We start from the raw sequence: 26,748 nt of genomic DNA on the forward strand, positions 1-26,748 counted from the left end.
GCCTTTAATGTGAGCTAATGCCTTTCCTCCCTGCGTTGAACATCCTCAATTTCCTGTTTAACTTATAGTCAACACATCTGTCATGCTAGCATCTCCCGCTGCCTGGTTTCCCCAAGCCACCCCCTCCCATCTGCTCTCCCTCCTGCCTCCAGCCTCCCTGCACTGCCATTGCTCCGTGCCTGGGGGTGTGTGCGTGTGAGGGTGTTTTCTGCTGCCTGATGGACTTTTCCATAGCTCTGCTTCAGTACCTGGCTGTGCTCGCTGCGGGATGATCGGCTTGGCTCGCAGAGCATTTACTTCTAATCTCCGCCTTGTGACATCCTAGCAGAAAGGGGCAGCCCTCTCAGGAGCAGCTCCACGGGCTAGGAAGAGGGGAAATGGCTGGTGAGCGGCTGTGATGAGAGATTTCCTAGTTCTGGTAAGCAATGATGCTTTTCTCTTTGGTCCCTTTCTGGGCAATCAGTCCAGATGCAAGAGTAATGGGGCTTAACGGGGTAGAAAAGCAAAAGGAGGGAGCTGAAAAAGAGACAGGGAAAAAAAAGACAGTGAAGCTCATTTGGTTTGTAGTGAAGCTTTTCTGGCGGTCAGTGCTCATCAAAGCAATTTAATTACTGTTAAGTGAGAGGCTGGGAATCGAGCAGATCAACGTGTGTGCCTGGGCAGTCGGACCAGCTCTCGCTCACAGGCAGATCAATCGCCCTTTATCTTTTTTCCTTTGTGATTTCCATCTTGGTTTGATATTTTCCATGTAGTCCTATGTGAGCTCCTACCTGAATGCTGCTTTTTCTGCCCTGTGCTTGTTACTGCAGGAGTTGTGGGAAGTCATTGATAAATTCCTGCCCCTGAGTTGATGCATGAAGCCTCCCAACTTTCCTAGCTGATAAACCATCTCCTTCCTGAAGTCTAACTGCATGTTTCACTGAAACCAATCCCCTAGGTTCTGCCAGTAGCTGTTGTAAAAAGAGGTGCAGATAAAGATGTTTGGAAGGAAGAGGGTCTCCCCAGACAGTGTTGGGACCATGAGCTGTCTGATGTCCTGGACATGGGATTACTCCAAATGAGAGGTTTGCAAGTCAGTGTCTCACAGGATTCTCAAAATAGGTGTCCTGCATCTCAGTCGAGTGACAGCAGAGCTCTTATACCAGGGGTGAATTTAGGGCTCTTGTTTAAAGAGGATCAGGGAATAATAAACCTAAGAGCAGCCTTTGCAATCTGGCTGTATTGAATCTGCAAAGGTCTGTACATAACAAAAAAAACAAGAGAGAAATGTGGTAGGGGAGCTTTGGCAATTTTTCTAACAGGTTCAAATATATTACCTTCTTGACAGACCTGTGTTTCATCCAAAAATTGGTACAGAATTTGGTTTGGGGATATAAAATAATTTTTTTTTCTAGATTTATTTATGACAAGCAGAATCAAAACTAGTTCTGGAGAACATTTCAGAAATGACTTGTTTATAAAAATACTCCTCTCATGACGTATTCATGCAGAAACCTCCACTTGCTAAAAACTCACACATTTCCCACTCTTTGATGTTAGATACTGTGACACAGAGAAGGGCACTTTGGGGTTTGTGATTATTTTAGAGAAACCTAGACGATTCAAACACCAGTTATATTAAATCTAAAGAAAAATATCCTCCTCTCTTCAGCAGCAGGTTTTGACTTGGAATTTTGTTTAAAGCGTGTTTCAGGGGGAAAATCTTTTGGCAAAATCTGTGTGGTAAATGGGGTGAAGAGAACACAGGGAATTTGAAGGGACTTTGAGTGACTAAATCCCAGCACAGGGCAAGAGGGAGAGAGTGCAAGTGCAGGAATTGTCCAATTTCTTGTCTTTGGGTGGTTGGTAATGTGAGGAAATCATCTTAGAGAGGACAGCTTTTGTGTCCTTTCACCAAAACGCCATGGTTTGTTTCAAAAGGTTGAAAATCCTTCATCCTACCTTTCCTGGGATATTGCTTTTGGGCACCAAAAATCAAAAATTGCTTTTATGTCTATAAATTATTTTTCTTGCTGAATTATCTTCTAAAACCTGCAGTAATGTTGATGCCAGAGTATCTCTGCTGTCAGTTTGATGTTGTGTGCACTGTCCCACATCCAGTCTGAGATGCTGGCCAATGGTGCCTGTGCTTTCCTGTCCCTCTGCAGTGCTGCCTGGCACAGTTAATTTCCCCTGTTTAATTAATGGCTCTGTAATATTTATAAAGAGAAAAACCTCATACCCATCTGTGATAACTTTGGTGCTTCTGCCAAGATGAAATTCTAGGGCCAAATGAATATTACAATATGCTGGATATAGAGATGTTTATAATGTCACAAATTTCCTGAGCCATCCCAATTTGATAATGGGGAAGTGAAAGGCTGATCTTAAAACCTTTGTCTCTGGATAGAAGCAGAATTGAATGTGCTACAGAATTAATGAATGTTATGACTTTAATTGAATTTTAGTCTTTTCCTATGGACATTTGGGTTACAAAGGATAGATTTCCCTTGTGAAAAAAAATCCATTTGTTGAGGGCAGGGAGTCATATGGGATCCTAAATGAAGAATACTCCAGATCATTCCTGTGAGGGCACTTGGCATCAGTCATCATCTCTTCAAGACAAGGCAATCAAGAAGATGGAAGATGAAACCTTTCCTTGCCAGAGAAGCTTCCACATTATTTGATTGAAATTGGAATCCTGTCACCTCATGCTTGTCTCTCCAGATTTTTCTTACCACATCTGCTGAATTACCACCAGCTATTTGAGTTTCAAATGGAGGTTTCCTCCTGCACACCCCATCTGCTCAGGCTGTTTGCTCTTCCCTTGCAGTCATGACTTGGTGGTCAGGGTTATGGCAGAGGGAATTGGCTGCTGTGGGGAGGAAGGAAGGTGGGATTGACTGAGGTGGCCTGCCAGATTCCCTTGGCTGTACTGAATCTGAAAGAGGAGCTGGGTTAAAACTGAGGGAAGAACCTCTTATGAATGAGACTTTAGTCAGAGAAAGGGAGCTGGGAAGCTCAGGCCACTTTGAGGACAATTCTTGTCTTTTTCTAGTACTGTCCCAGGAAATCTTTACAAATAGATGTCAGAGAGTCTCCAGTATCTAAGGTGACATAGCTCACCTGGGCATGTTCTTGACTGCCCTAATGCCAGTGAGAGGAAGAAATTACTTTTCTTGCTTGGAGGTGGTTGAAATGTGAGAGCACTGTAAGTATTCTAATCTCCTTCATTAAAGCTGGAGGGGCTACAGGTTTTCAGAGATGTTTTCTGCTCACCTTCATGTGTCAAACCTGGAGATATCTATGGATAGAGAGGGATGTGGCTGAGATCTATAGTTGTGGTGTGGAGGAGACAGACAATAGGGCTGCTGACTTCCCTTCTCAAATCCAAGAGCCAGGCAACATTAAATTGACAGGTACAGCTCCAAGATGCCTCTTGGCATGAGGACTGTCAGCTCTGATGCTGGGCAGGCTCCTCCAGGAGATGCTTCAGGACTGTGAGGGCTCAGTTCTCACTGATTCAGTGTTTCCAGCCAAACTCAGAGTTTTGCTGTGCCTCACAGCAGCTCTTGCAGAAAATGAGCTTGCAGGAAGCTGGAATTCAGCAGCTCCTGACTGGGTGATGGATGGATTTGTTCAAGCCCTGGCTCCCAGCACAGCAGCTGCCTCCTTGGCCTCCCACCCTCCAGGCTGGGAGTAAGAGGCATGGTGTACTGTGAGCAGCACTGCAGAGACTTTCCCACTCCTGGCCTGGAGATAATCCCTGTGGGGTGCTCTGTAAAATGTGAGAGGGTGAATACATCCCTGCAGGATATTTTTGACCCTGGGGAAAGTGCTCTGGGAGCCAATCTGCTCGTGCACATGCTATGCTTCCCACCCCTCCTGCTCTGCAGTGGTGAGCTGAAGACAGCTCCTCTGCCAGGACACAAGTGGTGTCTTGGGGATTGCTCCCACCACATTCCTCCTGCCTCCTCAGAGGGACACTTCTCTTGCCCTTTGTGGCAAGTAGCCAGGCTGCTGCAGATTAACTGCTGTAATTATTGCAGCTTACAGGTAACTGACCTCCTGAACTTGTATCCCAGCCCTTCTCAGGCAGGCAGGACTCTCCTGGTGTCTCCTCTGTGCCTTGACACTCAGAGGAGACCCCAGCAGAGGAGGTGGAGGTGACTTCTTTGAGTCCTTTCATTTATGCTGCAGTCCTTCAAGCAGTGATGCTCCTCCATCAAGGCCAGCTACTCCTTGTTCTGCAGCTCCTGAGTCACACTCCCTGGGGGAGTAGCACATCTGGGGAATCAGGTTAGAGGCAGATTAGATTTGATGCCTCCAAGGGGATGATTGAGGGTTTGAAGGACAAGAATGGAAGTATAAAAATTCTTCTCCAGCTGTACTTGGCACAGATGATGTGTTGCACTGGACACTCCTACTGATGGATGAAAGTTCTTTTACATTTGCAAACTATCTTGGGTGGGTGGATCCTGATGTTCTTCTCAGGGCTGTAAATCCAGTAAAATAAGTAAAATTTTTTCTGGACCAGAATAAGAGATAGATGGGCCAGTGTGAGAGATATGGCACCTCATAATGCAATGAAACAAAAAGTGATAGTTCTGCTCTGTACACAAAGTCCTGATAGATGGGAAGTAGAAGAGAAGGTGATTTGTGGCTTGGGGCCACAGGGGATATGGGCTTTTTACAAAATGGCAACTGGTTCTCAAATGCTTCCAGTGCACTACAAAGGAGGAAATCTGACCCAAATTCCTCTCATCTGCTTCCACTGAAAGTGAGAGTGGGAGCCAGTGGGATCAGCCATTTCTTGGGGGGGTTATTTCGTCCTTCTCTATCCCTAAACCAATGCACTTGCAGCCCAGTGCATCTCAGATGTTTTATCAGGACTGTTTCATTGCAGCAATCTAGTGTGCATTAATTATAAGCATGTGTAAATGAGGTGTTAAATGATTTATATACAGACCCAGATTGAGAAATCCCAGTGGTTTCTCCTCCTGATGTGTAGCTGCTGCTGAAAAAGTCAGACTTCCTGGCACTGAGGACAAGATGAGGAGTGTTCACTTGCAATTCAGACCCAAAATTGCTGGATTTGGTGCAGGCTGAGCCTCCCTGGTGAGCCAAGGCAGGCTGTGACCAGCATGAAAGGAGCAGGGAGCCCATCTCCAGTGGGGCCAGCCCATGCATGACAAATCCTGCTGTCACCACTGCCAGGCACTGCCCTCGGGGGGCTCTGGTGATGCTCTGACGTTGGGACACCCTTGGGAAGATGGGGAATGCCTTGTGCATTCTCAGAGCCAGAGGATGGGAATTAGGAACAGAGTAATTTTAATTAATCTTGTACTTATTATTTTTCACTAATTGGACATACTCTTGGTGTTTTTTTTTCTTCCTCTTTTAGGTAAGGATGTTTAGGGTTGGTTATTTGTATCTATTTTATAGTTCTAGTGACAGAGCATCCTTTGTTGTTAGGAGCTAAGACACTGAAAGCATCAGAGATGCTGCCTGTGCTTGGATGTGCCTGGATTAGTGCCTGGGGGTGCTGGGCAGCACAGACACCTCCAGCCCAGGCTGCCCAGCAGCAGGGGAGGGACAAACCAGAGCTTTGCTGGGTTCTGGGGATGTTGCAGGAATCAGGGGCTCTCATAGGGAACATTCATAGACCATTTCTGACCAGAAAGCATTTGGTGTTTTGACACGATTTTGGAAAGTCAGGCGTGACTGAAGTGGGTCACTTTGGGGTCTTTCCTTAAGGCTTTATTTCCAAGCTGCCCTCCTTAAGCACAGTAGCTCCCAAAAGTGTCTGTGCTGGATGCTGCAGAGCCAAGCCATGACAGATGATGTCCTTACAACTCCTGTAATCCCCCTGACACACGCAGGACAGGCACTAAGGGAATGAGGAAAGATTAGGAATAGCCTAATTTTGCCCCCACCCTGTAAATTCTGCAAAGCCTTGTCTGTAGCCAAAGCTTACACCCTGCCTGCTTTAAAACCAGAAAGAAATGGGAGAGAGCTCAAGTCCTGCTGACTCACAATACAGGGCTCTGAGCACAGCAATTTCCCAGCCATCAGTAGGAAAGGAAGTAAGATTTACACCTGGGAAGTGTCAGGGAATTGGGAAGGGAGGAATGAAAAATAGGGTGCTTCAAAGCCATGCTGTTTGAAAGCTGTCACAGCTAAAGCAGAAGGTTGAAACAGGGCTCCCATTTGGCTTTCTCCAGAGCAAATTTGTGGAGGAGGCAAGTTCTGAGGATGGAGAGAGGCTTGGTGAGGATGAGAGCCCTCAGCCCCCCTCTCCTGCTCTGTGCCAGGCAGCTGCTGCTGGTCCCTGCTGTTCCAGGCCACGCAGCTGATTAAATATTGAAAGGGTTTTGTTGCTGTTGCTTGAAAAGCTTCTGTCTGGAGGAAAATGAAGTTATGTGAGGACAAGTTTGTGCTGGTGAAATTAGTCTCTGTTTGAACACATCTGGCCATATCACACAAAGAGACCCAAAACAGCTTTTTGGGTTTCAAAGAAAAGGAGCCATCAGGACGTGGGTTTGGGCTCCTCATTTTCAGAGGCAAGGTGTGGGAGTGCTCAGGGAGATGGGGATTGCACATGGGGTCAGGCTGAGTTGTCAGGGACCTTGTGGCATTCAGAGGCTGTAGCAGGTGCTCACAGGCTGGTTGTGATGGGAGCCAACACCTGTGGTCTGTGTGTTCACAGGCTCAGCTCCCACACACCCCAAACCCCGGGAGAGACAGTGATGGATGGAGGTGCAGGCAGAGAGAGGGGAGGGGGAAAGGATTTGTGATGAGTTTAGGATAAAGACAGAAGCAGGAGGAGAGCTGGGATTAGAGGTAGGGGCCAAAATGTGAGAGATTGAGAGGGTTGATCTGTGGGCTGTGACTGTCACAGCAGCACAGCTTGGCCTGAGACATTTAGTCACTTCATGCTGTCAGAAAAGACACGTTTGAGCAGGAAAAGAAAGATCCTTGATTGTCTGAGTGTCCAAAACAAGCATGCAAATCTGCCCTGTGATCAGAGGAAAACTTTGGAAAAATGTCTCTGATCTCATTAGTGTAAGCATAAACAGAGAAAAGATATCAACTTGATTAAAATGCTGCTGTAATCTGCAGAGATGCAGGATAATCTGTCCTGAAAGCAGCAGGCCACCCAGCAGGCAGGGAGGCCATCCAGCCTGGAGGAGCAGGACAGGATGGGTAAAGAGCTGCTGGTCCCTCTGGTCAGCAGGAAGGAGAGACAGGATTTCCATCCTTCCTGCAAGGGGAATCTAGTCCTTGCATTGGACTGCATTTATATTAATACATCATCATCACTGAATATTGGTGTCTGGTTGTTTTATCTATAAATTAAGCAAAATTTTATCATAATTTTATGAAGTATTTCTAGAGTTTGATGGTTGCATCCTATGGGAGAAAAGTCTGTAGAAATGCCTGTGAGCAAAGATGAAAGCAAAGCTTTGCTTACTCACAGCCTGAGTGAACTGGCCAACATTTGCTACACAAAAAAAGGCATTTAGCAGCTATTTTTTTTTTTCTCCAATGGTAAGGAAAAAAGAGATCATATTTATCTTCCTTGCTCAGACTGAGGTGATATGTCCACAGCAGAATCTGCGTTTTCATTATTCTTTGGACCTAATTGAAACTTGATTTCAAAAATTACATGAGTCTGTTCAGTTTATGGGAGTCATTAAGCAGTTCATAGTGGTTTTTTAGTGTTGCATGACAGTTGTTAATTGCATTTGATTAGAAGAACATATTCACAGCAGGGCTGATGGATGGATTGTCATCTGAGCAAATCTGGATTAATCTATAGCCCTAAGGTTGTGGTCCATAACATAATTGAAATCAAATTTAAAATCAAGACTGCTGTTAAAATGGGATGTGTGTTCATGGTGAAAATCATTTGCTATCATTTTGGCATCTTTTTCATTCTTTCAGAGCATCTAGTGTAGCTCTTCAATTTCAATTATTTCTTCATAATTATAAGAAAACTTTTTGCACTGTGAACTATTCCATCTGGAAGATTTCCAAAAGAAAATATTTCTTTTGACATTTAAAAATCAAATGCTGAAACGGTTTTTAATTCCTACTAGATTTAGATAAGCCGTTTGATTAAAAAAACATCCAGAATTTCCATCTCCCAACAGTGTACTGAAAAATGCAGGACCTCATTGTAATTATTTAATTAACTGTTGTTGAGGGTTTTTTCCCTCATGTGTGCTCTGAAATAATACCATGATTTTGGCAGGCTTACAGCATCTGAGCCCACGTGGCTCAGCAGAAATGCACACAAGTAAGGAAGCAAATCAAGTTTGTTACATCTGTGCTACACAGCTTTTCCCTCAAAGGGGAAACAAACTGGAATTAGATCCCCCAGGTAAACAGGTCAGCTCAGAACAGACCCTGCCCAGGGTCCTGATCTCCTGTACATCCTCCTGAATGAGAGGATGTTCCCCTGAGATGCTTTGGAGAGGCAGCAGCCCCAGGGCTGTGGGATGGGGGCTCAGGGCTCCATCAGAGTCTGTGGCACCTGAATTATAGGAAACAACAACTTCTGTCTTTCTCCAATTAATAAGAGTAGCTCTTGACCAATTTTTTCCTTTAATCCCTCTTTTCTATCAGTGTAAAGTGTGTGGGAGGAGCTCTCTGTGCAGGGATCTCCCCTGGATGGGAAAAGCTCTTTGGCTGCAGGAGTGTGGTGCAGGGCTTGGGGAGATCCATCCACAGACACCCACAGATACCCACAGATACCCACAAACCACCATGGACACCCACAAACACCCACAGATATCCACAAACACCCGTGGACACCCACAAACACCCACTGTCCCCCAGGGAGCTGGCAGGGGCTCCAGTGGCCTTTCCACAGCAGCAGGAGCAGCAGCTCCCTGCCCTGCCTTTGCAGCAGGTGGGAGGTGGCAGCTGGTGCATCCCTGCCCTGTGGGGTACTGGGGATAATGGAGATGCTTCCCTGATTAACTCTGGCAGCAGCTGCTGAGCTAATTAGTGGGCAGATATAGGATACTAGGCATTACTAATTTGTCCACAGATGCAGCTTGGAGCTGAGTGGGTTTGGGGTGAATTTCATCCCTGCTGTTAGGAAAAATAATTTTCACTATCTTTTTTGAAATGTTTGAGCAGGAGATGCTTCTGCTGTTTCCAGATCCCATCATGAGGATCAATCTACGTGAGATTTCAGTTTAGAATCTTACTACATGGCTTCATGTCACATGCATCTGTCCCTGCTTGCTCATGTCTGGACTTCTGCCTTGCCCTTGACAGGCATGGTCATTCAGGTTTCATCTTCTCACTAGGAAGGGGAATCTTGCTTGCTCCAAGTGAGGGAGATCCAGTTAAGCACGAGAGGCTCCTGAGAAGTGCCTAGGAATAATTCATTTATTGTGGTTGCAGAAGCAATGGCTTGTTCTGAGCAGTCATGTGTGCTTAAAACACATAAGGGCAGAGATCTCCCAGGATCCAGCTGACATGGAAAGGACAGGCAGGAGCCTCAATCAAAGCCTTGAGTGATTTCACAGGGAGCAGAGAACTCAGGGCATCCCAGTGAGAATTCCTGCCCTTGCAGCTGGAGAAGAGCTGTTACCAAATGTTCATTATGACAGTAAGCACTGCCCTTGGCTTGTGGCCATGGCATGATCTGTGCATCAGCAGCTCCATTTCCTGCCAGGTCCAGGTGGGCAGATGTTTTCTTTGGGAGTGTTATGGAGGCTGTCAGTGTTTGGATTGGGGTATTGTCCCCATGCTGCATCAGACATCAGAGATAGCATCTTCTGAGTGGGTGATGGAAAACAGGTGGAGCAAAAGGGGAGAAAGTTTGAAAATGGAGTTACCTTTTAGTTACTACTCAGTTACTCATCACAGAGGAGGGGTTTTCTTTCTTTTTTCCTCAGTGGTTGCTGAGTCAAATCAATGTGTGCATATCACACTTTACCAAACCAGCCTGCTCTGCATCCTTATGCAGAGCATTTCTTGCTTGAAGATGGAGTCAATTACTGTGCATGTATTTACCCAGCCCGAGGAGCCTGCCAGGCTCCCATCTATATTTCATCAACCTCAGCCCTCCCTGAGGCTTGCAGCACTTTGCTCTGCCTGCAGTGAAGGGCTCCTCCACTGCAAAAGCAGCAATGACTCAAGAGAAACACACAGACAGATGAAGTTCCCTGGACTTAACATCTCCTGGCAGCCTTGGCCTTATCCCCTTAATGCTGTGTGGCATTTGGATGCTCTTTTCAGCAGGCAGGTACCATCTGATGTTTGATCTACCTGCCACTGCAGATGTAGAGAACAAGCTGCTCCTCACACCCTGTGCAAGCTGGAAGCCAACAGCAGCACTGACCCTCTCCTGCCACCCCATGGTGTCTTTTCCATCTTTAATTCACAGAAGAGTAAAAGCAAGGTCTCTTAAAATTTCTGTGTCAGCAGCACAGTCAGTGCAGGTTCACACTTACAGGTTACTGCCAGCAGTTTGATTTTCAGCAGCCCTGCTGTGAAGTTTCTGTCTATCCTCTCAATGTGCTGTCCTTCAGCCCCAGAAATGTTGCTGTCAGGAAACTTTGCCTAAACTTCAGCATCAGTTTGAGTTTCAGGCTTTTGCATCTGCAGCAAATGTCCCAACAGGGCTGGGTCCAGCTGGAGAGTCCCTTCATGCTGCCCAGTGAAGCCAATGGGTTCATGGAAAAGAGAAACTCCCCATCTCTCTTTGAAGAACATTCTATCTGGTCAAAGAATGTTCATCCAAAAAATTTTTTTCCCAAAATAAAAGGAATCTGTTCTGGACAAGTTAGAAATATTTGAGAAGCAAATGCTTCCCTTTCTCCATTTACACTGAAAATTACTGAACCCACTGCAGAACTTTGAATCAGGGAAAACCAGCCAAATTTTCAAGAGGAATACTACTTATGTAAAGAAAAAGCATTGAAAAAGCATTATTAGCACTTCTTTTTTAATAGAAAACATATTTTTTATTCTTTTGCCTGCTATAATAGACTGATGAAACAAACAAGCAAGGAGTAGAAAGCAGATTAATTTTTTTAACCTTCAAAATTATTCCCCACATTTCCAGTAGATTCCCCATTTTCTGGGCTCTTAGAATCATTTGGAAGAAACAATATTTGCTCCTCTCAGCAGGGCTATATTTTCAGAAGGGATGCAGAAAAGAGAGGTAAGGTGGTTTATCTTCAGGTAACATGTGGGTTTTCCAAGAGTGATCCCATTTTAAGATTATTTTGATTTTATTTTAGGGTTGAAATACAGTGGGTCTTGATAGTATTTGAACCCATCTGTGCCCACGTGCTATTTCTTTACATTGCTTTTATCATGGAAAGAATAAATGACACATTAGAGTTAAATATTCAGTTACTGATAGTGCAGCTCACTTTTCTTGCAGTTGGGATCAAGCCAAAAGGAATAATCATGTGTATCTATGCAATGCATATCTCTGAAATCTCCAGCTCACATTGCTCTAGGATCCAACACAGGTGATTTTATGAGAGTTAATACCTGCTGAATTAGGAACCTAATTAAATATCCTCAGAGTCAAACAGCTCAGGGGGCTGATTCAGATCCTCCAATTTTCCCTTCACATGGTCTCCTACACCAAAGCATGGGTGGTTTTTAGCACCCTTTGAATATAAACACTACTCATCAGCATCCCAGAGCTCAGGGGTGAATGGACCAGGGGATGAGCCAGTGTCTCTGGTAAGGTCCTAAAAAGTATATGGAATGTGTTAAAAAATAAACCTCACAGGATGACTGAGCTAGAAAGGAGCCAGGGAGGGCAGGAAAGCTGGAGAACTTGGCCAGGTTTGAGCAGGGAAGGTCAGCAGAGCCTCAGCCACCTGTGGCAGCACAGCAGGGGATTTGTCAGGTGAGGGAGGAAAGGAGCCTGAGAAGGAGCTGGGCTGTGCTGGGGCAGTGCTGAGGGTGCTGTGCAGTGGCAGCCAGGGTTACTCTACAGAGATCAGCCTGTCCATGAGCCAAGGGAGCTCTCTGCATGGTGTCAGGCTGCAGGGGAACCCTTGCTGCAGGGACCACAGGCAGTGCTTCCCTCCTGCACAGTGCCAGAGATGGGAGAAAGCAGAAAGAAAAGTCAGGCAAAACTTCCCTGCCTGCACCAGGGGCTCTGCAAGCTCAGACTGGCTTGTGGTCTGGCTGGGGGGGATGGATGCCCCACAGGAGCAGAGCAGGAGTGGCTGCTGGCTTGTAGGAGCAGCACTGGGGCAGCCTTGGGGTTACATGGGCAGATTCCAGGGATGAATCTGGGGTCACAAACCCTGCCTTGTTTGCAGCCCACTGCAGTGAGTGGCACCACTGTGCTGTCACCCAGGGGTGCTCCCCCACAGTTTGCCACATTCAGAGACTGGGAGCCCTCAGGGAGAGACATTTGCTTTGTTTTCAGCAAGGGAGGAGAGTGATTTCAAAACAATTAGGGGGAGTTATTTCCCAGAGAAAATCCTGCTCATCCCACAGCAAATTCCCAAGGTACACTGCTTGCAGACAGCAAACCTCTGCAATCTCCTCAACTCTGCATCAAATCTGGTACCCTAAAATCGGGTCCTGTGCAGCTGGTGTTGAACACAGACCTCCTGCAGAACCTTGGAAGGAGAGCCCAGATGGAGACAGCTGGACAGGGGACACTTAGGAAGCAGGTAAAGCTGTCACCTCTGTAGAGGACAGACAGACCTTTTAGACACCAAATTTTACTTATTAAAAATTTTTAAAAAATCAGGAGGGACCGAATGCTCTGCCTGGAGGGTGTTGTACCTGGCTCAGAATAATTTGGAGGTATAGTGTGGCTTTTTATTGCTCTCTAATTGTGTGAAAAAAAGGCTTTACCTGGATCCTACAGGTGTGGGCAGCCCTGAACAGCAGCATATGGCCATGGGAAGCATGAGCAGGGAATATCCATGTGTCACATGCAGGTAGCTGTGGCATGTGGCCTTTTACCTTCAGCTCTCAGCTCTGTGCCCATCTCTAGACCTGTTTGAGGTTTTCATGTGTGCAGGGGCTGTAGAGACTCAGAACTGCCCTCATTCCATATTCATTACCTGGATTCCTTTATCTGCACCTCGCTGGAAAAGCTGACAAGGGAATTCAGTGCTCAGGCAAAGCAGCAGCTCCACAGGCCTGGAAACCAGCCTTGTCTGCAGCACAAACACCCCAGTTTTACCAAGCAACAGCATTTTGGATGTCCCTGTCCAGCAGAGATGCAACATTATCTGCCTCTGTTCCCAAGTATCTCATGGCATACTTGGAAGGTAGAAAGCACTCAATCCCATTCCCAAAATTGGAAATAGAGATGACAGTCATGCAGAGCCCTAAAAAAAATTCTGTTTCAAAGAAAAAACTTTCTATATAAAATGTCCAAAATTGATATGTTAATCATGGGTTCATGATGGTTTCCAACCATCACTTCCCTGCAGGGATCTCATGCAAGCAAGCGGGGGACTGGTCATCTCTTGCCCCTCCTGCCTGGCTTGGTACTGTGGGTTTCTGTCCTCTGGGTGCTTATTCCTGTGCAACCAGAAAAATTTTGCAGCTACCAGACTTTACATTCATCATTAAAGTGCTATCAGAAAGCAGCTTTTTGCCTATCCAGTCTGGGATAGCTGAAAGGCTTGATATCCCCCTGCCTTCTGTCAGCCATTCCCTGGCTCCCTGACAAGGAAGTGTGAGGTTACACTTCGATAAATAACTTCTGATCATCACCTCCTTGCCACTTTCTTCACCTGGGATATTCTATCCTTTTTCCCCTGAAGAGGCACTAACATGATCTGCCTTGAAGTATTTGTTATCCCCTTGAAATTTGCCAACTAATCCCCCCAGGCTTGTCATCTGGAGGACACCTGCTCTCACACTCCACTTCTTCCTGCCTTCTCCCATATATCATCCAGGATTCCTGCTTCTAGCAAAAGTCTTGCATTTATTTTGTCTTTACTCCAGGTGTGATAGACTGTAATTCTCTCTTCCCTGTGGGGAGCAGAAGCCATTTACTGAGATATCACTTTATCTTCTGGTGTCTTTTCTGTGTCAATAGTTCCAGGGTAGCAGGTGAAGGGAAAAACATTCCACAGCTTTCCTGCTGCTGCTGCCCAGGACTGACAGCCCAGGGAAATATCTGCCTTGGGATGCCCTCTCTGACAGTTGGCACCAGCAAATATGTCCAAGAAAACTTGGTGGATACTTACAGATCAGCCTACACCAGAGTGAAGTTTTCTTGATATTTGCCTCCTGTCTTGAAGAACTTATTTCTCCCAGTAGAAAAAGAATATTGTAGAAAAAGAAACTCTGATGAAACTGACCTTCTTTCCCTCAAATACATCCAATCCCTGGTTTTTAGTGCTGCCAAGACCTTGTCTTTTATTCCCAAGAGCCCCACAGGTTAGTGTGAAAATAGGCAAGATTTTAATCTCTTGCCTTTCAAATTTCTTTAATGTCCCTTTGTCTCCAATTATGAAACTGCAAGTCCATCTCATTTACATTTTGAGGACAAAGAGGCTGATTTTTTTTTTTTTTTCTTCCCTGTTGCAAGAGATATTTTCCCTGTCCCAAAAAATGCTTGGGAGCAGTGCCCACACAGAGGGTAAGGAATGCAAATACTGCAGGGATGCCCTTCAGAAGCTGCTGCCTTGTTGTGCCTTCCCTTCCCCCAGCACAGGTCTTGGCTGTGTGCTAATCTGGCAGCCCTTGGCCACCAGACCCATCTGGCAGAGTGACTTCAGTCAGTCCTGACAAGGAGCCTTGCAGGGGCACTGCCAGCTGACCTGGGGCTGCAGGGAGGAGTGAAAACAGAGCTCAGTGCTGGGGCACAAGACACGATCCTGCTGGGGAGGAGCAGCAGCAGCAGTGGGAGAAGGTGTGACAACACATTTCAGGCTGCAGGTGCTGCCAAATCCAGGAGCTCTTCTGGGAAGCAGGGCTAGAGGAAAGCCCTGATCCCTGATCCCATGCATGGATCATCAGAGCCCAGCTGGGGAACACTGCTGTGGGGAGAGCTGGCACTAGGGGGGCACTTGAAGCCCAAATCCTGGCAGCCTGTCCCTGATTTGCTTTTCAAGTGTGGCTCTCCTGGAGCTCTGGACTATCAAAAGGACAGGCAGCCAAAACATCTCTGAGGAGCCTGGTGAGGTTTGAGCTCAGAGTGTCAGGATGTGGACTGGGTGATAACACAGTGACAGATGAAATCCTGAGATGGGGCCAATTGCAGCTGTCCACCTCAGTCCCTCTCATGCTGACATGAAGAGCTGAGCTCCAGCTGAGGTGTGGAGAGGGCTGAGGCTGCCTGGACACCAAACAAGATTTTGCAAGCAGGCTCAGGCCAAGTGGAGACCAGCCAATATGTACATGGGGCAGGTCTCAGACTCCCAACAGGAGGGAAGATGATGAAGGTCCTTGCTGCTTAAATTTTGCTGAAAGCCATATTCCTCCACTAAACTCACTTCCAGGGAGTCCACAGCTGGCATTTCTGCTGTACAGCTCCTTGAGCTGGGTCAGGGTCTGGGTTTTGGGAGCAGCTACAGGGATGCCCCTCACTTCAGTTTCTGCAGGAAGGAGCACACTTGGACCAGGGACAATGGGGACAGGCCAAAAAGATATCTGTCCCCCACCTCTGAAAGCCAGAGCATCTCCTTTGTATGGGGATACTCAAGTTTCAGGATCTCTCTCTCAGTTGCTTTCTCATTTTTAGGGAGTCTGATGACTCATAGAGTCCTTGCATGCCTTCAATAGCTAGGGCAAAACTGAGAGGAACAGAAGGAGAGCTATGAAACGTGCTGGAAATATTCTTGATTCTGATCACAAACAGCACATTGAAGGTCATTCACAGGAGTCTCTGTCCTTGTGAGCATAATTTCAACATCACAGTGGTCTTGGCAAGGACAATCTGAAGTTAGAAAAGTGAACTTTTGAGCTCTTCACCAGTGGTAACAAGATTCTCTTTTCAGTTATGCCTGTGTTTTCCCTACACAATCTCTGACAGGTAGAGAAAACAAGTTATCACAGCTATTTTGCAGACAATGAACTAAACCTAATAGTAACTAAATGGCTTGCCTTAGGTTAATTGTGCCATTTGTGGCATTAGAGAAAACTACAGAGGTCTTGATGTTGCCCAAGTCACTGAGCCATCTTTTCTCTAATCAAACCTGTCTGAGTCCTAACAAATGTCTGCACAGGCAGGTATTTTTCAAATCTTTTTTTCTTTACTCTTTTCATGTAGCGAAATTCCAGGTAAAACACAAGCAGAAGTTGCCTGAATTCAACTCTCCTGGCATAAATTCCCCTGCTGGCAGTCTGATTTTAACTCCCATCTGTACTGTCGCGCCCCTACCCACAGGCATGAGTCACACTGAGCAATAAATAACAGCTAAATCCTCCTCCTGCCCCGGCAGGTGATGCTGAGGATTTTCTCTCTGAGTACACATGGGGTGCAGTGCTGCAGCCTGATGATGTGTTGTGGCTGTTAATTTGGGGAGATGAGGATTTTTCATCATTAATGTTCAACCTGAATGCAGGAATTTTTTCTGTGTGTTTGGGAAACAAATGCAGAACCTTCTCACTGCTATGAAGTGCTGAGCCTTATTGTTTGTTTTTTTTTTTGTTTTTCTTCTTTTTACTGGCTCAAGGTAACATTAGTTTCTGAGACTGATACTGTGATGCCTTTTTCTCTCCCTACCTTTACAACCTTTACCATTCCCTGCCCTGTCTTGCCTCCTTTCCTATATCTCATGCTCTGCTGCTGCTTTCTCTCATTCTTTGCCTCCTGCAGTATCTTCTCCTTGATTCAGTTTTTTTATCCTTTCCTTCTCTATTGCACAGAGGCACAAACATCATTTCAGAAGACAGTGAGACAGCAAATGTCCCATGGCACAGCTGAAAGCCCCATGACTTGGAGCTGTCAGACTATTGGCCAAGCTTAAGGCTCTGTGTAAATGAGCTCCTCTTGCAAAGACCTATCCTAAAAGCTCCTGCAGGAGCAAGAAAGGAACGAGGGAGGCTTAGGAAAAACCTCTGCCAGGCAACACAGCCTTCCAAAATGTTAAGGGGCTCATTGCACGTACTTAAGTTGTCCATTATCCTCTTCTGCAGGTGCAAAAATACTGCTGGGTGCTTTTTTGAGTCAAAATCCTTCATGAGGATAAAAAAATAAGTATAAATGTAGAGTTGCTCTATGTAGAGTCGCTGGTAAGTTGATACCAACATGTTCCTGGCCCTATGGCAATTTTTATTACTTTTTTTCAAGATGCTGGTTTCAAAAACAAGTTCTTCAAAGATCTGAGAATCTGAGATATTCAAAATACAGCTCAGACAGGCTTTGCAAATTGCCTCCTTACAGAAGAAGACATCACTATGTGGGCATATTTGTGTTGCAGTGATACATGTGGGGCACCTAGTGAATTTGATAGCCAGATAATGGAATTTTTGAATGATCATGGCTGCTACAAGGTTCAGGTCTCCTCAGCAGTGTTTCATATTAAAACAAAAAAAAAGGTTAAACTAATCAAAATGCCATGAACATGAATGGAGCAAAAGCAATTGCTCCAGTATTTTACCTGCCACTTAACCTTGAAAGGAGTCTCTCTAAATTTGCTTCTGCTTGCACTTCTATTTCTCCACAGGCAAGGTGCATAATGAACAGTGCATTTGCAATTTTCAAAGCCCTTGAGGCCACAATACAATTGTTTTGGAGGTCTTATGCAGAAAAGAAAGGGGCTGGATGCAGTTTGAGAACCACCCCTTTTATCTGATCCCATAATAACTGTGCCCCTTTGCCTTGATCATTGGGCAGCCCTGAAGGGAAGCACAGGGACCAAGCCTGTTAAAGGCATGGGGGAAGCATAAGGCTGGCTGTGTCTGTGACAGGCTACAGGGGATTTCTGGGAATGAGTGAGAATTCTGGCATAGCCACTGCATTGCTACACTGCAGTGGAGCTGGTGAGCAGCTGTGTCAAGAGGCTGATCCTGAGCATCCTGGGCTGGGAAAGAGCTGCTCCTGATGGCAGGAGTGGTTTCCAGCCTGTGGAAATGTCCCTGCTAGAGCTCTTTCTGCAATACCACAGAAAACAGGAGGCAACAGCCCTGCAAAGGCTGCTGTGAGGTGCAGTAAATTATTTTGTCTCCATCAGTGGGGAGGTTGGTTGGTCCCCCAGCAGTGAGAAGGTGATTGTGGGCAATAACTGATGGTTTTTTATCAGTACCTGAAACACCACAGTCACCTCCCATCTGGGACTGGGGATGATGAGGAATCCTGGCCACAGCAGTGTGGGAACACTGGGCAAAGGGTCATTTTGTGCACAACACTCTGAAAATACTTTGGCTGCATGGATCCAAAGGAAAGGGGGGTCAAGGCAGAAAGGAGGAAAGGACAAGAGCATGAAGTGATGGGGCAAACAGGCACAGCAGACCTCAAGGCTGCTCTGTTAGGTAGAGGCAGGAAAAAGAAGGAAAGGGGTGTTTAATAAGGATACTTGCTCAAATAAAATCCCTCCTGAAAGAAAGCAGTACTTAGAAATCACTCAGGGCTTTTCTGCTTTCGTGGCTCTGTCACTGGAGCAAATCTATTCATCACAGCCATGTATTAATGAATTAGTTAATTAAGCAGCTCATTATTTAATAACTCAGGTTGGAAATGTGATGAAATAAAAATCCCCTTTGTAGCCAGAGGCACATCTTTGCCAATAAGCTAAGCAGTTTATAGTTAATCAGGGATGTTTGCTGTCTGACATAGGCAGAATCTGCTGAATTGCAAGCAGTTTATTTCCAAGGTTATTGCTTACAGTCCTCTCTGGGAGCTTGTCAGGGCCTCCAAGCCCAGTAAGGTTAAACCTAATAAGCTGTCCAAGGGCAAACACACGTAGAAATGCTCAGATTCATGAAAGGGCACCGGGGCACTCTTGTTTCTGAATAAACATCTAATTTCCTATTGGTTTACACTGCCAGGTGCAATGCTGATAGAGAGGCTGGTTTATTATTAAGCAGTAAACCCTCAAAGATTCTAGCTGGTTACGATATTTTAAAAGACAAGGAAATAGCAGAACCATGTGCTGGTTGTTTGGCTCGGATATGGTTCCCCCAGATGATCTTGGGAAAACTCCTTTATTTGCATCTACATGGACACCTCTAAGTGTTACTTGGTGTCCAGATTTGGGTTCATGCCTCAGGAAAATGTCTGTGGGGCAGCAAAGCTCTCCTTAATCTCAGTCATCATGTGGAGGATAGCTGGGTTTGAAGCTGGGAATAAATCCTTACCTTCCCAGGGCCCCTGGAATATGGGGGACAGCACACAGCATTTCCATTTCCATGCTCAGATACAGTTTTAGTCTCTCTCTGCCTCAAGTCATGATGTGCAAAATAAACCTGAGACTTTTCCCCAGCCTTTGATGGGACTTGGGAGCACTGCAGGCTGCTCAGGTACTGTGGTAATTGGAGAGGAGGAGAACAAGAAATAGACAGAATAGAAGAAGTTTAGAGACCATGAGTAATTTCTCAGCTAAAAAGTTGTTGGCCAAATTCCAGCTCAGGCATATGCATTTCTAAGTTTCCTTTGGATAAATTATCCTTTCCACAAAACTCTGGCACATTAAAGCAGACACTCCTCTCCCACCAGCTCTCCTGCTGTGATTCTCCTCCATCCTCCATGGTTTTGTTCTTTTCCCCTTCACCACCTCCCTTCTGACTAAGCTCTTGACTGTGACTTCTCCCTGTCTTTGCTCCTTGAAGCCAGTCTGTTCATTATTTATTAGCTCCCATCCTCTTACACCATCTGTCTCAACTCATTATCCATATTCAGCTTGTCAAATTGACCTTTTATGGCCTTTCTCTGGAATCCTAATGTGTAGTCTGTCCCTCCTTATATAGATATGTGTTGCTAAGCTGTTGCTTTCCAACTCCTACTGTTAAACATTCCTCTCTGTATCTATCTCATGAACACCCAACTTGCTAGTCTGTGCCCCTAACTTCAGAAAAGCTGTTTATTCTTCTTGACTGATGCTTGTTCCTTGTTTCATCTGCTGCATGGTTGCTGTGCCAGCTTGCTGTAGCACATCCTGTCTTGGATATGACCTTTAAAGCATCTGCACCAACAGAGTATCAGACTTTAGGGTATAATCTCCCTCTAACAGTCTGGGGGACTTTCTGTCCCTTAGTTCATAACATAACATAGTGGATTACAAGCTGAGTTCAGCCCACAGCCACCTTGCTGTGAGTCACCACCACCAGACAAGGCAATGGCATTTTAGTGTCCAATGTGCTGGAAACCAGAAATCTCCCCCAGTGGGGTGGGTAAGAATGAAAAAATGTAAAGGCATTGGAGCAATGCACCCAGATTCTTACTCAGCATAAATCAGGTCAGTTCAATCAAACTACTGAACTCTTTGTGTTCATGCCCCATCCATCTCTGCTTCCAAATCCAAGGGCTACTGTAAATGCTTTTGCTTCAAAGACAATAGTTTCTCCTCACAGAACGTTGTGTAATGCAGGACTGTAGTATCAAATAATGCAATAAGTATTTTCTCCTGGTGGAACAAACATACACAGTGTGCACCTGCCCAGGAATCTGTAAAACCCACCACAGATCAATAGAGATTATCCAGAAGTTGTAGGAGAACTTCAGTTCAATAAACTCTGTGGCAGAGAATTTTGAACTAAAACACTTGCTCTAAATAATTAATCAGGGCTGCTTGTAACACATTAAATACTCCAGCTCTGGTTTCTCTGCAATTCTTGATATACCAGGACTGCATCTGCACCAATCTTTTCCAACCTACAGCGTGGGAGCAGTGAATGAATCCTGTCCCAGAGACCCTGGCAGCATCTTTGAGCAAATCAATGTTTTTTACACTGCACAGAGGAGTTTTACCCTCCATGGTCCTACCTGTGCTGTAGGGGAGCAATCAGTAGGTGCTATCTGTACTGCTGAAAGTCAGTTCCTTGAACCAGATAATTTCAAGTCAATGACTTTCAAATATCTTGCTCATCTTTGCAGAATCTGTGGCACAGATAGCTTGCTTAACAAGCTCCATGGAGAGTTTTTGAACCTGTGTTTCATATCTATCAAACAATTTCTTAATAATAAAAAAGTTGCAGGAGAAACAATTTTTTCCTTAGTTTTCACTTAATACAGTGCTCTCCTCTGAAGCTACAACAAAAGACAGTTCTTTTTCCATAGTTCAAAGCAAATTCTTTTTAAAGGTAGGCTCTGCTGTAGACTTTGATTTTTAAATCTCTTGCTGCCCAGACCCAGTTAGCCTCCTGTGTCTGCAGCCACAGTTGATTGTTGTAGCCATTAACACATAATTTTACACCTGAAAAACATACATTGACATGCCCTTCCATGTAATTTTATTGTCTTTGATGGCAAAGCAGCTCCTTTTTGCTTCCAGCTACCATATCACTGAGTAAGAAAACTCAACTCATATACCTTCCTTGATTTTTTTCAGAGCAAGAACAGAAAAGAGACCTCAGAAATTAGACTGGATCTGATATTGCTCCAATTGCAATGGGCTTTCAGCCTGGGACTGTGATATAGTTCTCCTTCAAGAATGCTGGATGACCATGATTTCTTTTGGACATTAATTGCAAAGACACATTTTACTTTCAATCTTGTGAGACTGGAGAGGAATCAGAATGGAATTTTTTCCCTAGTGATACACACAGTATTCCTTTACCTGTCTAAAATCCTCTAGAAACTTGCATCCCAAGGGCTGATCTGTATTTTGAAAAAAACAGACCAGGTCTTCAGCAGATTAAACCACAAAGATTCACTGACCAGTGTCCAGATCTGAGAACATCCTCCTGGAAATTCCCCAGGGACACACTCCTCTTCACCACCATTGGTTAGGATATTTGATGGAAGGGCAAAGGAAGGAAAGTGACTGCTGAAGACTTGCAAGAGGTGTGATTTATTTTGATACAACCACACCCTAAAATAATGTTCAGTCATTGAGTTGGTTTGGGTTGGGTTGGGTTGGGTTGGGCTGGGCTGGGCTGGGTTGGGAGACTTTCCTCCTGTTATTTTGGCAGTGAAAGAGAGATGCAAAAAGCCAAGCAAGAATTAATAAGGCTTAGGGCTGATCTCTAGCAGAGATGGCACCAGATGCATTTATAATCCTTGGATGTGAAAGCAAGAGCTACTGTTATTACAAAGCATTTTTTCCACAGTTTGTGGATTGATAATATGCCAGGGCTTCCATCTTTCCCTGGCCATTTCCTACTTTATTCTGGGCATAGTCTGGACCATTAATCCCTGTTCTTCCTCCTTGACTTCCAGTTTCACTTGGTTTCTACTTTCTTGTATTCGAAGCCCCCTCATTTCCTTTTTCTACCTCCCCTCACATATAAATTCTCTTCAGATCCTGCTGCTTTTCCCTCTGCAGGATCCTTGCCAAGAACCCAGCCTTGCCATCTGTCCAGGAGAATGATGATATTGCTCAGCTCTCTTCTGGATGTTGAATTGTGTGGCTGCAGAAGCAATTTTAATGCTAGCAAAAAGCAACCCAACAAAACAAACCAAAAAAACCCCCAACAACAATCAGAACCCTGTGGAAGAAAAGCACTTTTCTGCCTCACAGAGGTCAGATACTTTTAGTTATATGCATATAAATAGCAGGATTACTTTTCCTATATTGTATTTCTCTATATTGCCTTCTTAAATGTATACCTGAGATAACTTTACATCCATGAGAGCATAATCAGAGTTCCTGTTACAATTTTTGTTGATAAAATATGCCATTTTTCCAAACCTGAATTATTTAGGGGGAAAAATCAGTTTCAATGAATGTTTCTAATAAAAAATGGATCAAGCAGCTTACAGGATGGCATTTCTTAAATGAAATATTTTGTTTCAGTTTGAAACAAATCTCCATGCACCTCCTTTATTTTTCTTTTTTATGCCAGTGAAAAGGGCAACTGTATATAGTATAAGGTGAAGAATTTATAATGGACCTGATCTGAAAGTTTTTTTTTTTTGTAAATTATGGGATTGCAGTCTAATTTTCAGAATTTTTTAAATTATTAATATCATTTTTACTAGTTGGAAAGAGGGAGCTTTTCAAAGTTCTCCTGAGGTAAAATACCATTTTTCTTAGTTTAAAAAAAATTAAAATGCCAGACTTCATTGAAAACCTGACAAAGACCTGGGAGCACTTTTCCTGGCAGCTCCTCTGCTGTGAAGCTGGGAGCACAGAGACCTCTTTTCCCCAAATTCTGGTTTTTTAAGGCTTAAGATTTTGGGGACACAAGTTATCCATATATGTATATATTCATATATTCATATAATCACAGCTGCAAGGGATCTGCAATTCCCACCAGAGGGAAGCTGTGCTGTCCTGATCTGGGGTCTGGAGGGACACAGAGATGCCAAGAAGCCAAGGGACAGAGCCCAGGGTGCTCAGACTGTAACACTTCCATCCAGCAGCACAGGAATCACTCATTGCCACACTCATTGCCTGTGAGAATATTGATGTCACTGCTTGAAATCCAGGATGCTGCTCCCCTGGGAGCTGTGCTTTGTTAGGCACCTCAAAAATCTGTCCCTTCATGTGTACAAACTGATCCATTAATTGCAACCTCATTAAGAATCTGAGCTTGGAACTTCACAGAAACCTATCTACATAATCACCTTTCTCCTTTCAGTGAGGAAAATTTCTTCTCAGGATTTTTTTTGCAGTCAGCTTTGTGACTGCAGAATGTCCTTATGGTCACTGTAGGATCTGGGCACCTTCCCATTGCTGTCAGCAGAGAGCAGCTCTGGGGGTGAGGATGTTCTGCAGGAGGAGCCGTCCTTCAGGCAGAATATTAAACTGCTCTGCCATCTGTTTTGCAGGGATTATTCTGGTGAATGCTAAAAATCCCTTGAAAGCATTTTTATAGTGTCCCTGTCCTGCCCCTCCTCCTTAGTGTTCAAATAACCTCTCCTTGCTGTTGATTTTGGGTGTTCTCCCCTGCTGAGCATGCAGAGACAATAGCCCTGGGTGGCAGCTCCCAGCCCTGGCTCTCCCTGCTGGACCCACACCATGGATGTGCATTATGCATTCATGTGTGTGCACCCACGGCTTGTGCTCCCACAAAGCAGCATTCTCACTCTCTTTGCTTTTCCACAAACCCCATCACTCCCCAAGGTGCAATATTTCATATGAAAACCCTTCTCATATCTGCCCTGCTCACTAATTCAACACGATTTCTGTTCTCTGATAGAGCTCAGCTCTGACAAGCCTTGGCTCTCTTCATTTAGTACCAGGCACAAGAAACTCGCCCTTGTCTGCATCTCCTCCAAGTTCTGCTGCCCAGTTTATCCCCTCAGCATGCCAGACTTGCCTATATGCCCTCTCACAGAGGTAAATGCAGGTGTTAAACTGCTTTTTTTAAACATCCCTTTCCCTACAGTAGACACCGTTTCTGTTATGAGGATATCCAAGACTTTAGGTCCCTATTTTAAGTTGCATATCTCAAATGACTGAATTCCTGGCTAAGTGTGCAACATCTGAGCTAAATAAAGAGCTAAAGAGTACAAGAAAACTGCAAGATGCATGCTGTATTTTAAAGAAATGAGGAAAGGATCTGAATTCCAATGTTTTCCAGGTTTCTGTGTCCAACACTCTGTTCAATGGGCTGTTCTGGGGACACCCAGAATGCCCCTGCAGACTCTGCCTTAAGGAGCCCATTGTTTGTTGTGTTTAAAGTGTGTTTAAACCTCACTTGTGTGTCTTGGAAAGGGAACTGGCAGTTTAAAAGGGCCAAGGCTTGTAATTAGAATCATTTAGATTGGAAAAGAACTCTTAGATCATTAAGTCCAACTATTTACTCAGCAGCGCCAAGTCCACCACTAAACCATGTCCCCAGGTGCCACATCTACATGTCTTCTAAATCTCCACCACTGCCCTGGGCAGACTGTTCCAGTGCTTGACAACCCTTTTGATGATGCAGTTTTCCCAATATCCTGTCTGAAACTTCCCTGGCACAAGTTGAGGCCATTTCCTGTTGGGCTGTTGCTTGTTATCTGGGAGAAGAGGCTGACACCCACCCTGCTACAATAGGCTTGGTGTGATGTGTATATTTGTCTCATGCACCACTGTGAAGGGTAATTATAGCAACCCAAGCCTGCCATCTTTGTGACACATCATGATTTCGCATCTCAATGCTAAATGGGGCTGTTAATGAGTGAATGCAGCTCAGCTTGAGTGAAAGGGTGTTAAAGAATCAGGTCTGGAGTGAATCAGCCTGTGCATATGTGACAAGGAAAGAAAACAAGTGGTGTGAAATACAAAAAGTGTAGCATTCTGAAGTTATAGCCTGTCTCTCTTCACTGCCCCTTCTCCTAGGGTGATCTCTACAAACTGAATGGGAACCCAGTCACTATTTTTTGCCTTGACCCCTTTTCTCTGAGTTACATGTTCCTCCCCATACAGGTGACTCTCACCAGTCTGTGAGACTCATCAGCTCATGTCATTATTTCTTAGCCTGCCCAAGATGTGATTCCATCTGGTAAAAGCCAGTCTTTGTGTGTCAGTGAAGGATTCTTCAATAGGCCTTTTCTAACTGTGTGCTCTTTGGTCCTGTTGTTGTGGGAGGCAAAGAGCCCAGCTTTAAGCCTCAGCAGCTTTTAAACAGAGAACAAAAAGATTTCCAGCACTTGGTCTTTAAGAACATACTTTTACCCTTTGAAAAAGGAGATAAGGTCTGTGGAGATTTGGAGTCTGATCAGGTCTGATATTGATCATTAGTGTTATTGTTGCTTTGTTTCCTAAAACGAGTTTTCAGTTCTGTAGCAACCAGAAAGGGACAAACACAGTGAGGTCACTGTGCTTGCTGCTCCAACATTTGAGGTCTCTTTGAAGCATGACCTGCCAGCAGATGATTCTTAAAGACTTCCAAGGCAAGGCCTAATGCTCTTTTGCACATATTGTTCTTTTGTTTTTTCTTTCTAAATAGAAGGCTCCTTCTCCTACTTTTCAAAGGAAAATATGTCTCTGTGGAACGACATTTTACTGCCTTGGAGAACACGATGTTCAGTCATGACACAAATCTTTGTGTAATCAAGAAAGTTACTTCAGGACTGGGAGGTTCTGAGACTCAAAAGTAATTGGGGACTTTTTTTAACCATTAAAGGTAATATTCCAGCACCAAAATAAGAGCTGTAGAACTCACTTAAGTGCTTCTGATGGCTGTCAGATGTATTAACTCCCCTGCACATTAACAGCTCTGGTGCCTATGCAAATACTCCCTGCACTGTAGATTCCTGGTCATTATAACCTGATCAGAATGCCTTTGGCATTTTTAATTTTTTTTTTTTTAAATTGCTTTATTCATTGCTCTTTTTGAGCCCTGGAAGGAGTCCCTGTTGCCTTTTTCAATTGGTGCAAAATGTATGGAAGAAAGGGAAGAGGAAACACATTGAATGTAGTGACAAATAGCAGAGGGCCAGAGACAAGGAAGAGGTTCTGGCAGGCTCTGCAGAGGCTGTGTTGTAATTATGGGCCACAAATATATAGGTAGATAAGCAGAAGTGCTGAGGAAGCTTTTATGAAGTTCCTTGGAGCAGCTCCATTAACTGCACAGGCAAGGCATGACCATTAATCCATGCAGAGAAGTCAGGCCTCTGCTCCTTCCTTACCCTGAGCATTTGGGCTGACAGAAAATCACAGCATTTGCAGCAGGAGTGATGCCCCTCTGAGCATTTCATTGCAGAGAGTGCTACTGAGTTTCTCCTCTGAAGTCAGTTTAGCTGCATTTAGCACTGTTATTTACAGCGTG

The 26,748-nt window shown here is 44.8% G+C and overlaps 1 protein-coding gene across 1 annotated transcript in view; it reads left to right on the top strand.

Moving 5' to 3' along the window:
• Positions 1 to 212: 212 nt before the first annotated feature.
• Positions 213 to 26,748, top strand: part of SV2B (synaptic vesicle glycoprotein 2B) — a 58,478-nt gene continuing 31,942 nt past the window's right edge. The window contains exon 1 of the mRNA XM_056500231.1: positions 213 to 418. The gene's annotated coding sequence lies outside the window, so the exon portion shown is untranslated. The remainder of the gene's footprint in view (positions 419 to 26,748) is intronic.

Source organism: Oenanthe melanoleuca, chromosome 10, assembly GCF_029582105.1.
Source record: "Oenanthe melanoleuca isolate GR-GAL-2019-014 chromosome 10, OMel1.0, whole genome shotgun sequence".
Taxonomy (NCBI): domain Eukaryota; kingdom Metazoa; phylum Chordata; class Aves; order Passeriformes; family Muscicapidae; genus Oenanthe; species Oenanthe melanoleuca.